This window comes from Carassius carassius, chromosome 18 (genome assembly GCF_963082965.1).
Source record: "Carassius carassius chromosome 18, fCarCar2.1, whole genome shotgun sequence".
In the NCBI taxonomy this organism is placed as follows: Eukaryota; Metazoa; Chordata; class Actinopteri; order Cypriniformes; family Cyprinidae; genus Carassius; species Carassius carassius.
In genome coordinates, this window is record NC_081772.1 from 22,622,316 (window position 1) to 22,633,664 (window position 11,349).

Consider the following 11,349-nt stretch of genomic DNA (forward strand, 5'->3'; position numbering starts at 1 on the left):
GGGGACTCAAGCAGATACGTGGAAAGCAAGACTGTGAATTGCCCAGCAGTGGTTTGAATTAAGAGAATGCGCAGGTGCCGCGACTTTGTTTTATTTTTGTTGATTAATTAAAAACCCACGAGCCTCAGAAACGCCGACCCTGGTCTCCTTCCTTCTCTTACATAAGAACTTTATCACAAAGAGGCAATGCCTCTTGTTGAGGGGGCCCTTACTCCCATGGGGCATTGAAGGCCCAAAGAAGAGTCAAGAACACTTTACGTACATAGCCATGCTCTGGCTTCAGGACAACCTTGGAGTCATTGGGCCCGAATTCGAGGCAGGTAGGGCTCACCAAGAGCACCTGCAGATCACCCATACACTTCACTGATGCTAACGCCAGTAGCAGAGCTGTCTTCAGTGTCATGGGACAAAGGTCAGTAGACTGTAGCGACTCGAAAGGAGGGGTATGGAGAGCCCTCAACACCATGGGAAGGTTCCAAGTAGGGACAGTGACAGGTCGGGTAGATTAAGACACCTAGACCCTTTCAAAAAGCGAACAACTAGGTTGTTCCTGCCCACCGACTGGCCAGCTATGCTATGGCTGCAACATAGACCTTGAGCATGGAAGTGGAATGACCCTTATACATCAGCTCCTTTACAATTTCAGGACAATTTCAGTGATTATGTCACAAGAAATCAGGACTGCTCCATGGGTCATACACCAGGCAGAGAAGACAGACCATATAAGGGCATAGAGCCGTCTTGTAGACAGTGCTCTAGCCTGAAATATTGTGTTTACCAAACTATCTGGAAGGTCCGCAGGCTCCCATCGAAAGGCCAGAGATGTAGAGCCCACAGCTCTGGCCAGGGATGCCATATTATTCTATTATTCTATTCTATTGCCTGAGAGAGTAGGTCTCGTCTCAGGGGGATGGGTCACAGGGCTACTAGAAGAAGCTGAGACAGCTCTGCGACCCAGTGCTGGATCTTCCAGAGCAGGGCCACCAACAGAACCTTGTGATTCTGCTCCTTGATTTGCCTTATTACCTGTGGGATCAGGGCGATCAGGGGGAACGCATAAAAGAGGAGGTTGGGCCATTTGTGGGCCAATGTGTCTTTGTCCTTCGAAAAATAAATTGGGCAGTGAGAGTTGCCTTCTGAGGCGAAAAGTTTGACCTCTGCCTTACTGAAGAGCTTCCAGATTGTTTGAACCATATGTGTGGACATTGCTTCCTGATAGCATGTCTGCTCCCTGGTTCAACCTGCCCTGCATATGCGCTGCTCTTAGCGAGCACAAGTTTAGATGAGCCCATTCCAGGAGGTGCTCTACCAGAATGAAGAGGTGCCTCGAGGAGAGACCACCCTGGCAATTTATGTACGGCACCACTGTTATGCTGTCTGAGCAGACTAGCACATGGTGTCATTGACATTGGCCAAAAGCCAATTTGTCATTGTACAAAGCTCCCCAACCCATGTTGAAAACATCTGTCGAGACTACCGTTTTTCTGCAGACCATTCCCAGAGGCACCCCCAAATCCATCCACTGTGGGTCTCTCCAAGGGGCCAGGGCTGACACGCAGGCCTGGCTCACCTTGAAACGCATGCGTCCATGGCGCCAAGCATGGGATGGAACTCGTTGGTTTCAGCCAGTACTGAAGGGGTCACATGCGAAGCAGGCCCAGCTGAAGTACTGGAGACGTGGGGCCATAAGGCCCAACATCTTCTGAAACACCTTGAGAGGGCGAAGGGCTCCAATTTTGAATGAGGCCGCAAGCTGTCGAATAGCCAGTTCTAATTCTGGCGCAACTACCTACCAGTCCTAGGCACTGTAAGTGGCTGGGGAGTAGGGGACTGTGGGATAGTAGCTCATTCTCTCTAAGCATCTTAGCAGATGCAGTACAAGTAAAGTATCGATAAGGAACAGATTTTCCATGAAAAGGGACTTTGGTAATGACACACATAAAGTTTGGTGCCATTATGCCAATGTGTTGCATTGATACAGCCTTTGATTCAAACTGGCATCATGCTATCAACTTTATTGATGCAGCAAACAAAAATTCTACTGACAGACAGTCAACTTTTTTTACCAGCATTGTCTGAAGATGATCTGAGTCAAATTTTGTGCAAATCGGATCTATGATCTAGGAGGAGTTTGAAAAAGTGAGTCGATAAAAAAAATAAAATAAAATTCTAAAATGGTGGACAGCAAGTTTGGCCTAATATGTCATATCGCTATTACTGTTCTCGGTATGACCCATTTTGGTCAACAATTGTATATCATTGTATAAAGGAAAAATTGTATATCATTTGCCTCAGGTATGCTGCATATACTGTTAAAAGACCGGTGTCATGATTTGTGTGTGTGTGTGTGTGCTTGTGTCTCAGTGGTGTGTGGTGGTGTTCTGAAATGAGAAGGCACATTTTCTTGGTTACATAAATATTACTTTAAGAAAAAAACTATTCAAATGTATATTTTAACATTAACAATGTAATCAATTTTCTATTTATTAAAGCCACTTATCAAGTGTATATTCATCAAAGCTGAGTAAATGTTGATCACAGACACCAAGATTTACTTAATATTTCACCAAGCTGATTACTCACTAAAAAGTCCCACACAAAGGATTTCAGAAGTTAGGGGTACAGAAATGTTTCTTGTTGTTGCTGTTGTGTGTTTTTTTTTTTTTTTTTTGCTTGACAGGTTCTATTATTTATTCATTAATTTATTTATCTTTTACTTTTGAGTGCTGTTAGGCAATGACAAATAATTTATATTCTATAATATGTTTTCCTGTATTTTCCTAATGACAATTGTATGATTGATATATATATATATACACTTTTATCCCATTTTTATCACAGAGTAAATCAGAAAAAATATTTTATAGTTTCCAAAGGCTACTATAATAAATGATATTAGCATTGCATTATACATATACAAACCCTTTTTCCAAAAAAGTGGGGCACTGTAAAAATTGTGAATAAAAAAAGAATGCAATGATGTGGAAGTTTCAAATTTCAATATTTTATTGATAATACAACATAGATGACATATCAAATGTTTAAACTGAGAAAATGTATCATTTTAAGGGAAAAATAAGTTGTTGTCCCATTCTTGTCTAATACAGGCTTCTAGTTGCTCAACTGCCTTTGGTCTTCTTTGTCGCATCTTCCGCTTTATGATGTGCCAAATGTTTTCTATTGGTGAAAGATCTGGACTGCAGGCTGGCCATTTCAGTTCCTGGTTCCATTTTTTTTTACACAGCCATGATGTTGCAATTGATGCAGTATGTGGTCTGGCATTGTCATGTTGGAAAATGCAAGGTCTTCCCTGAAAGAGACGACATCTGGATGGGAGCATATGTTGTTCTAGAACTTGGATTTACCTTTCAGCATTGATGGTGCCTTTCCAGATGTGTAAGCTTCCCATGCCCAAAGAGGCCCAAAGAAAACGCCTGCGCTTCTGGATCATGTTTAGACAGTGGCGGTTTCTCCATTAGGGCGATTGGGCGACGCACCACCAAAGGAAAGGGAGGGATTTTTTTTTTCCTTTTACATTCGACCACAATGTTACGCTAGCTTTCACTATTGGAGACTGTTTGTGCTGCCTCTAAATAGTCCAATCAGCGACGTGTCGCGTTTTGTGTAGTACCGCCACTTTTTGGGCGATACTAATCGCCCCGAGTTCTCTCACAGACTTCCACTCAAAGATCATTTTTTTCGAACTGCAGGCACTGCAGTGCAATCTCAATGAGTTCCGGGAGGGCTAGCCCTAACGTGCTTTCGTCATCGTGTGCGTAAACTATTTAGAATTTTATTAACAAGAAAATATGAAAAATATAGAAATATCATGAATTCATCATAGCAATAAGCCCCAAACGTAAACATCAAACAAGTATCTACAAAGTGCGGGAAGTTGCATAAACAAGGATTTTCGAGGACTTGGTCCGAGCGGAGAAAAAGGCTAGCCGGCTGCAAAGTAGCTTACACTTTACTCTGCTCATTTACTGCTGCATTTTGTTCACTTTCGAGAGCGTGACGGACATTGCATGGACAACTACAGGCGTCACCGAAATGCATCATCTCTCGGAGATGGTGAAAAAACACGAAAGAACAAAGATGCATATGGATAGTAGGGAGCAGTGTAATATAAGTGAGTAATGTAATTTAAGTAATCAGTGTAATGTAAGTGAGGAATGTGATATAAGTGAGCAGTGTAATACAAATGAGCAGTGTAATATAAGTGAGTTGTGTAAACAGTGATTTATGTGACTTTAATTATTTCTTATTCAACTGAAATCGAAGTAAAATGTTTTTTGTTTTTGTTTTGGGGGGGGGGGGGGGGGCAACGTCCTGGCGTCAGTCTTTATTTGCTGCTGAATTATGTTAACACACATATAGAAACATAAGGAGAGCAAGAGATTGATTCCTAGTGTCCGTTTATTTTTAATAGTAGTTCAGTTCCCTTTACATCTTTAACTAGCTGTTAATAAATTGAATGGGTGACCTATTGTTGTTAAACAAGCAAACATTTGCCCCCCCCCTGAGAGAATTGGCAGGAGCCACCACTGTGTTTAGATATGGCTTCTTTTTCGACCTATAGAGTTTTAGCCGGCAACAGCGAATTAAATTGTGGATTGTGTTCACCGACAATGTTTCTGGAAGTATTCCTGAGCCCATTTTGTGATATCCATTACAGTAGCATTCGATATGTGACATGTGATGCAGTGCCGTCTAAGGGCCTGAAGTTCACGGGCATCCTGTATGGTTTTCTGGCCTTGACCCTTATGCACAGAGAATGTTCCAGACACTGTAGATGCTGATAACAAACTCTTTGCAATTTTTCTGTGAGAAACTCCTTTGTGATATTGCTCCATTTTTTTTCGCCGCAACATTGGGGGAATTGGTGGTCCTCTGTCCATCTTGACTTCTGAGAGACACTGCCACTCTGAGAGGCTCTTTTTATACCCAATCATGTTAAGAAAAGAAGAAACAAAGTCGTTACATTTGCCAAGTATGGTTACCCATAATCAGAATTGGTGCTCTGCGTTTAACCCATCCAAGTGCACACACACAGCAGTGAGAAGTGAACATACACCCAGAGCAGTGGGCAGTTATAGATCCAGCGCCCGGGGAGCAACTGGGAGTTCAGTGCCTTGCTCAAGGACACATCAGCCATGGGTATTGAGGGTGGAAGAGAGCACTGTTCATTCACTCCCTCCCACCTCCAACTCCTACCAGCACCGAGACTCGAACCAGCGATCTTCTGGTAACTAGTCCAGCTATCTAACTGTTAGGCCACAGATGCCCCAAATGATTGTGCCTCGGATGAGCCTCATAGGCTACAATATTGCCTCTGCGAAAGAATGTTGCCAATTGACCTGGTCCTCCAGCTGTTCCTTATATGTACATTTAACTTTTCCGGCCTCTTATTGCGACCTGTCCCAACTTTTTTGGAATGTGTAGCTCAAATGAAATCCAAAATGAGCCAATTTTTGGCATGACATTTCAAAATGTCTCACTTTCAACATTTAATATGTTATCTATATTCTATTGTGAATAAAATATAAGTTTATGAGATTTGTAAGTTATTCTATTCCTTTTTTTACTCACAATTTGTACAGTGTCCCAACTTTTTTGGAATCGGGTTTGTATTATATTTATGTATTTATTACCTGGAGATGACTTGGAAAAACACATATAAACCATATATTGTCGCAATCGTGTGTTTGTCTTCATGTTTCATCAGTCAAAATGTTTCAGCTTTTTATTCAGCTCAGCTACAGCTACAGCCATAGCCAGATGACTTTTTTCTGTATTTAGGGCTTTCCTGGCACTCATAATTACTTTGGTTTTGTACTTTCTGCGAGAGTGCCCTTTAACTTCGAGTATGAACGAAACACATACTGCAGGAGAGTGTTCAGCTGCAATGTTCACAGCTCTGCATTCTGAATACAAATAAACATTACATCAGGTAATGCAATGACTGTCTTGTTTGCATTTAAATCTATATGTATTCACACTGGACGAATTTACATTTTATTAAAAGTGGGGAGGCACGCCCCCCAGGTATTCTATGCCCATGCCCCCACAAGTTACTTTTTCATAACATTTTAAGTCTTATTTTGACATAACACAGTGGTTATTTCTAATGTAAGTGTGTGTGTTGTTTACTTCCTTTTTTTTTTAATTAGTCTTCTCATTAACCATTATATTGTTCATTCAGACGGATTTGTGAACTCACACAAACACAAGATATGGGATTTATCTCATGAACCAGTCACAAGCTTTAGGGCACCAGGGGCCACCAAACTCCTGGAGGGCCAGTGTCCTGCAGAGTTTATCTCCAATTTGCCTCAACACAATTGTCTGGAAGTTTCAAGTGTACTTATCAAGAGCTTGATTAACTGGTTCAGCAGTGTTTGATCAGGGTTGGAAAAAGAAATTAAAGACAGGGCATCTTAACTTATGTTCCCCAGCTTTCCTCATCTTCAAGGTGTGAGTTTTTGGATATTTGTTTCTTTGATTGAATTGATTCTTTGATTGAGCGCTATGCAGTACTGAGGTCAAATTTTAAAGCACAGAATATCCATGTGTTTTTGAGAGATCATTTATTGATTGGAAAATTATTGGACCACCAAAGGTGCTTTGCATGCCACCGTTGGCCAGCTGCCACTAGATGGTGGTACAGATTTAGACTGCAATACTTCCATCTTTAGAAGACTCTAAGCAGAGCATACAGTACACACACTCATCGGAACATGGAATTTCTGATCATGTGGTTATGCCCATGCACATGTCAGCGGATAAAATTAATGGTTGCCCAAAGGCATAGCATTTAATGAGACAAAATGTTCCAATTAACCTTTTTAAGAGTGCCATTTTCAAATTTTGCCTCACTGTTTAAGACATTTATGGTTTAACCCATCGGCCAAGGATTTTCCCACTTGAGGCAAACGATGTCATATTTTTTAGTGTTGATTTTATGTGATTTCTCACCTAAGTGAAGGTTTACAAAAGACATATTGAAAGAACTTGACATTTTCAGATACATAGCTGGCCTTTCTCCTCACACACTCTTATTTTACTGCATGCAAACACACTTGCAAATGAGCACTTGAATGACCTACTTTCTTCAGAGAAATTGGTTTAAAAACACTAACATGGAATTATAAGAAGCATTTACCCAGTGACAAAAGCATAATAGCATGCAACCATCTTTGTTGAGCAGGACTTTTGTCGTGTTGATGATCAGGATGGTCCTCAAAAGCCTCAATGGTCAGCCTCCTCATTTTCATAAATGAGTGAGCAATGTTACCTTTAAAATGACAAATCAGGAGCTCATGAGACATGACAGTATAGAGTCTAAGGAATAACTCACATATGGTTGATAGCATTGTGCTTTATTTACATCTGTATGTTTTTAAGGATGGAATAAGTTGATGTGATTTTTCTGATCTTTCTAAATCTTTTTTTTTTCCAATATTTTTTTTTCTTTTTAAAAAATCCATCTTTGTGTGCTTCATTCAGGGCTGTCAGTAGAGCACATTATTAAATTATTACTTCCAGGCTGATGTAATAATAAGCACAGCCAACCATCTGTGCTTTTTTAGAATACTTGTACATAAGTGACACAATCCTGTAAAACAAACATGATTCTTTATTATTATTTTTTTAAGAACAATGTAAAAATGTAGACAAAAATAAATTTTGTATGTATAAAAAGTAATTCAATTGTACTTTTCCAAAGGCTTTTTTTCAATATATTATTAAATTGTGTGTGTGTGTGTGTGTGTGTGTGTGTGTGTGTGTGTGTGTGTGTGTGTGTGTGTGTGTGTGTGTGTGTGTGTGTGTGTCAAAGTGTATATATAATTAAGTATTATTGTTATATTCAAAGTGTATATATAATTATTTTTATTGTTATTACTTCAATTTTTAATAGTTTATCACAGTTTTTTTCACTGTGACAATATCACAGTATATATATATATATATATATATATATATATTAAACATATCTTTCTTAAATATATAGAAATATAGAAACAGTTTAATAATTTTAAACTTTTAAATCAAATAAATGCAGCCTGGATGACTTGAGATATACACACACAAATATGTTTACTGGACTGTGAATTTGGTCGGTTGAGGTTTGATACAGCGTAGTTTCATATCCTCCAGTGGATGAGAACTGAAGGGTGATTAATGTCTTCATTTCCTGTTATTAAAGACCAAAGAGGGGATGCAGGCTGCAGATAGTCAACACACTATACATCTCAGCAAAATGAACGATCAAATAATCACTCTTCAGAACTGAAATCTCCACACATTAATGCTACCACCCAGACACACACACACACACACACACACACTTTGACAGTGTATTTACCACACAGAATTATAATGTGGTTCATTGTATTTCACCTTCTTGTGTGAACCATTTACTGTACAAAATACAGTTACTTTAGAATGGCCCTGAGATTGTTATGACTTAAAATGTATCTACTCTGTCTTTTTATCTTTTCTAACATCTCTGCCTTTCATCCACACACATGCGTTCCTACAATCCTGAGAGAAAGAGAGAGAGAAGGAGAGAGAGGAACTCTGCTCCTTTGTGCGGGGCAGACGGAGGGAAAGGACTAATCACATGCACTGGATTGATTACAGTGATGATTAATAGGGTATATGGTTTTCATTAACAATTTGATTTATCACAGATCATGAGGCTGAATAATGGTAATGGTCTCCACTCCCTCATATCTCTCTCAGCAGATGGAAAACCAGCCTTTTTTCACTACTTTGTTTCCCCATTTCCTTATTTCTACAGATGGAAGGATTCATTTAAGGGTTTATCTTCCCTTTAAATTTCCATTGCATGAACCATGTTTCTTTCTTTCTTTCTTTCTTTCTTCCTTAATATTTCTTTCTTTTTTTTCTTCCTTAATATGTGTATATTTTATTAGTTATTTGTGTGAAGTGTTTTATTATTATTATTTTTATTATTATTTACAATCTGGCAGAAAATGCAGTAACTTTTCCATAAATTATTCTTTCTTTCTTTCTTTCTTTTATTTGTTTATTTATTTATTTTTTGTTCCTAATTTTAAGGAGAAGTGTGTTGTTTCTTGTGCAGTTTTAAAAAATTACAAAAATAATAAATAAATAAAAAAACTCTGTAGAAAGATAATGTCGTGGCAGACAAATTACCAGGTCAGTCCTTCTCCATCAGGTTTACCAATGTTTCATTCAACCATTTTTTTTAATGCTGTGTAATGCTATGTTTAATATATTTTTCATGTTAACATGGTTGGGCCTTAATTTTTGCAGTTTATTTTACCACAAGCTTATGAAACAGTTACTGTTTTCAAACAGGTTTCCCATAAAGCATTCTGCCAATGGGCGGTTTAACAGAACTCACACCATTGGTTGAGTCTGTTGGTAGTTGGGATGCTCACACAAACATGAATATTTACAGACCAATTCAATGTGTTAAATGCCATTTATAATTATTTGTGAAATTTACTATCCATATCTGAAAACTGTTTCAAAGTAAGTCTCTTCATTGAGTGTTTACACTTGTCAGTGCTCAACATACATATGGCTTACTTATGCATGGTCTCCCCATATTTAGGGATAGGCATATTTATAGGGATAGAAGACACATTTCAAAATATACCGAAAATTACCTTTAATGAACATGATGATGGAGTGTGAAAAGGTTTTCATTTAATCACAGATGTTCTTATTCCTGGATGCTTTATTATACATGGCTGTGACCTAAACTCCATCAAAGTTCGGAATTCTTAGTGAATTAATATACTCTTAAGATTATTTCTATGTTCTGGGTCACTTGTAGTCATAATGAAAACAACTTGCGGTCTCAATGAATGGAGGAAAATATTAAAGCACTGCAGAAAAAGGCATTTTTCCCTTTTTTTTTTTTTTTTTGGATCGCGGATAAAGCTTCTTTATGAGAGGCTGGAGAGAATCTCTTTTTGGTTGAGGTCAGGCTGTCAGCACATGCGCTGTAAGTCACTGAGCTGGAATGCACTGGTTGTACTCCCCCAGTCCTGCACACATTGTGATGTTTGTACAGGGCTGCTCCTGTACTCTCTCGCACAGAAGACACTCTGGATGTACACACACCTCATCCTGCCAGCAAAGTGACAGTGCTTAATAAATATTTTTTCACATGTGCTGTGTGTGAGATACAGGTCACTACATTGTCATCCCCTCCGGATACCTATTTTGAAGCCTGCATGGCCTGCATATATACATGCATATATCGAATATGTACATATTTATCAGCAGCCACAAAAGAGAGAAAGAGGGAGAGTTTGGGCCATGCGCTTCACCCTGTCCTGACAGCGCTAATAATATTCAGGACAGCGGAGGATGATGTCTGATTTTCTGCCAGGCCTCTGTCTCAGCGTGTGTGCGCGTGTGCTTGCTTTGGCGGGTTGGCAGGAGAATTGTGCAACTAGGTTTTTGAGGATGCACACAGGCTCAGACTATGGTAACTCATCACAGTTTAAAGCAGGTCGGGTGACAGCATGAATCAGTCAGCCTCTTCCATGCATACTGTGTAAGCGGGGAGCGAAATACAAAGGAGGAGAAGCGAAAGAGAAAGGAGAGAGGAAATGAAGTCGGAGTGCCAAGAAATAATGTGCATCTCAAGATTTAGCCTCGGGCATGGCGCGCTCAGCCCGTGTCGGTATCATTAGCGTATTTATAATTCAAATGTATGCCTTTAATAATTCACGCGCGCAGCTTTTCAAAGAGGGGCGCGCGAGATTATGTACAGACTGATGAAAGCAAGGAACTTTCCCATCTCTCCTGAAAAGTAAATAAACGACCTCATCACGCAACGCTCTCTCATCCTTTGCCTTGGAACGTTTAAGTGCATATTTGTAATTATTTCGAAGTCCTTTTCAAGTACCCGCAATGTTCATTTTGCTTTTCTTGATGTGGTTGATAGCCTATCTATTTATTATTTTGTGATCGCGTTTTGCATTTTCTTGCTGATGCATCACGCGTTTGAGCGTGTTTGCGTTTGTGATATTCAATATCGCCTATTGCCTTTTTATTTAGCCTATTTATCTATGTAGGCTATTAAATTTATTTTTATTTATTTATTTATTTATTTATTTATTTATTTATTTATTTATTTATTTATTTATTTATTTGTTAAATATGTTTGGTTTTCCATTAACAATGAGGCTTCGGTGAGAGAATTCAAATGTGAACTTGTTCTCCTCGTGCTTTCGATGCACCGCTAGGTGGGGATAGAAGGTAAAGTGACTTTGAAATTGATTGTTGCGCTGGAAAGAACAGCATACGTGAAACTGGAGCGCAGCTGTAGGTTTGCAG